This window comes from Mastomys coucha, unplaced genomic scaffold (genome assembly GCF_008632895.1).
Source record: "Mastomys coucha isolate ucsf_1 unplaced genomic scaffold, UCSF_Mcou_1 pScaffold20, whole genome shotgun sequence".
Classification (NCBI taxonomy): domain Eukaryota; kingdom Metazoa; phylum Chordata; class Mammalia; order Rodentia; family Muridae; genus Mastomys; species Mastomys coucha.
In genome coordinates this window covers 76,164,250-76,167,143 of record NW_022196903.1, presented here as the reverse complement: position 1 = coordinate 76,167,143, position 2,894 = coordinate 76,164,250, and the positions used below count along the sequence as shown (strand labels likewise).

The window sequence follows — 2,894 nt, the reverse complement described above, 5'->3', positions numbered from 1 at the left end:
GGTTCGAATCTTTAAACTCTAAAAGCCCCCAGCGAGTGGACACACTTCTGTTGACAAGGCCACACCACCTAACTGCTCAAATAGCAACACTAGCTGAGGACCAAGTATTCAAACGCCTGAGACTATGAGGGACCTATTTCATCCCACATCTTAGTCCCTTAGTCTCCTGATCATAACATAATGCAAAAATACATTTAATCTAACTTCAAAAATCCCCATAGGCTTTCAATCACAACTTTATTGAAAAGCCCAAGGTCCAGAGTCTTTTCTAAGATGATAGGCAGTGCCTTGACTGTATCCCGCTGAAAGATAAAAAACAACAACAAAAAAACCAAGTTATATACTTTCGGCATAAACTTCACTCTGGGTGAAGGGGAGACACAATACAGTCCACAATCCCTTGGATTACTGTTGCTGAGAAGCGAGGAGAGAGGTGAGAGCGCCCTCCAACGTCCGGAATGTTCAGAACTTTCCGAATAAATAAACAACCCCATTTGAGTAGAATGGCCTGCCCATCCAGGTCTCAAGTGGATTTATTCTGAGGTTCCCCACACAGGAAAGACAATCAAATAAAAAAAAAAACAAAAACAAACCCCCAAAAACCCAGCTATGTCACTGAAGGATCGATAATCTTGCCGACTCGACTTCTGTTGCAGCAAGAGCGCTGGTGGGCAGCTCCAGAGCCCACACGGTTGCCCTGGTTACTCTTTTCAGGGACCAGCTGGGACACAGTGGAATTGGTGGGTTCTCAAATTAGAAGTTCATGAGCTTCTCCACCGGATGCTCACACTGCAGGAGCTGCTGGGATCAAATTTGTATCCCAACGGGGAGCTCTACTTGCAGGTTTGGCTGGGAATTAAGTTTGTGGGAAAGAATAGAAAGTTCAGAAGAACAAATTAAGTAAGTTCGTGGGAGACTGTTCTGCGCATCGCCTGAACTTTGAAAATGGCCCACTACGGTGGGCAACGAACCAGGGAGGGAATCTCATTGAATCCTACCCTAGAAAGAGTTTTCTTTGCTTCTCTGCAACTCAGAGCACCTTGTAGCATTTAATGAATCACTTGCCAACATCACAGCTGTGTGCTCTCTTTTTCAATTTGTATGTTGGAACGCCGACCCTCAATGTGACTATCCTCGGTGATAAATTCTATACTTTTAGGAATTAAGGTCAGACGAGGGATTTTATGAGTTAGGGTCTTGGCCCTAAAGGATTAGGACAGCCAAGTGCCTTCTTCTAAGGCTAGCTCTCTCTCTCCCATTTTCTCTGAGAAAGCACGAGAAGGCGGGTCTTCACCTGAACCAAATCAGCTAGTGTCTTGACTCTGGACTTGCCGGCCTTTCGAACTTCTGTTGGCATTTCACAATCTCTGATATTTTGTCATTGTAGCAAAATACACTCATGCAATTGATTTACATTCTTTTTTCCCCAATTAAAAGGTACAGACTCTTCATCTTTGTGTCCCCATGTACCACTGTGCCTGATGTGGTGGCTCTCATCTGGCAGTGTTTGATCATTCTCTGTTAACAAAATGAGTGATTAGTAAGTCATTGACAGGATAGGGACTTACATGTTCCACTCACTGTGAAATGGGGAGGCCAGACAGCTATGAACACATATTTAATCAACCTGGGACACAAATAGCGTTTCTAGGACCAGAGTTAATTGAAAGTGGCTGGGACCAAATACTATCTTCAGCCACAGACTACACACAGAGTCGTCAGTCTGTCAATCCGGCCAGTAGGGAGGCTGCTTCCCTGATTTATGACTTTTCCTTCTCTCTAATTAGGACCAGAGCTTTGCCAGTCCACATCATCCCACCTCTATAATCTAATACTCTTAGAGTCAGCAGAGACACAGAAAGCTTAGAGGAACCCCACTGCCAAAGGCCAGGTGAGGTACCAGGCAACAGCATTTGACTTATCTCAGTGACCTCATGGGGTTAAATTGCCTCTGCCCGGGGCCTAGGTCTCTTGAGTTTAAGAACTGAGTCTGTCAGCACAGCGGACGCAGATCCATCTGTAGGTTTTTTCTCTAATTAATTAAGCTATGAGAGCTGATGTATGAAACCACCATGCCAATCTGTGGAATCCTAAGGGCACTGGGACCGTGTGTAGCTGGAGTACCTGTCTGGGCTCTCACATCCTTCCACTAAAGATGGATCTCTGAGGAAGGCAAACAGGAGAGGGTTCCTTGGAGAGTGTGGATTCTAAATGCAGGAGGCTGGGATGTAAAAGTGCTTGAGGTCACTGAGTTGGGCTAGCCTGAGAAAACCATTCTTATTGTTAGTATGTCCCTCGCAGTAACTTCAGGGCATGGAGTGCTTCTTTCCCACAGCCAGAAGCACTGGAAGGCTCTACTCAAGGCTTCAGAGAAGGAAAACAAAACAAAACAAAACAAAACAAAAACAAACCACTTCAGTTCTATTAGTATTTATGGCTCAAGAATCTGGAGTGCAGAGAGAGGAAATGGGAACTAGAGGCCAGCTCAGTGGTATCCTAGGGACAAATTTTCCTAGGACTTATAATCCCAGTCATCATTTTTCCTTCTTTAAAAACCAAACAAACAAATCAAAACAAAACAAAAAACCCAAAATGAAACAAAACAACCCCCCCCAAGTTATCATGTAGCCCAGGCTAGCCTCTTTACTCACTATGTAGCCAAGGATAACCTTGATTTTCTCATCCTCCTGTCTCAAACTTCTCAGTGCTGGGAAGGCATGTGCCACCATAGCTGGCTTATGCAGAGCTTTGGGGTTTCGAACAAGCTATGTAAGCACACTCTCCCCATCAACCCACACACCAAGTCCTCCATCCGGATGTTTTTTGTGTGTGACCTTCAAGGCTTTGGTACATCTGCCCTTGAGTTTCTAATCCTTGTCAAGCTTGAGCTGTAC

General features: G+C 44.8%; 1 pseudogene; it reads left to right on the top strand.

Annotated features, from left to right (window-relative positions):
- Positions 1 to 780: 780 nt before the first annotated feature.
- Positions 781 to 2,894, top strand: part of LOC116099939 — an 11,319-nt pseudogene continuing 9,205 nt past the window's right edge.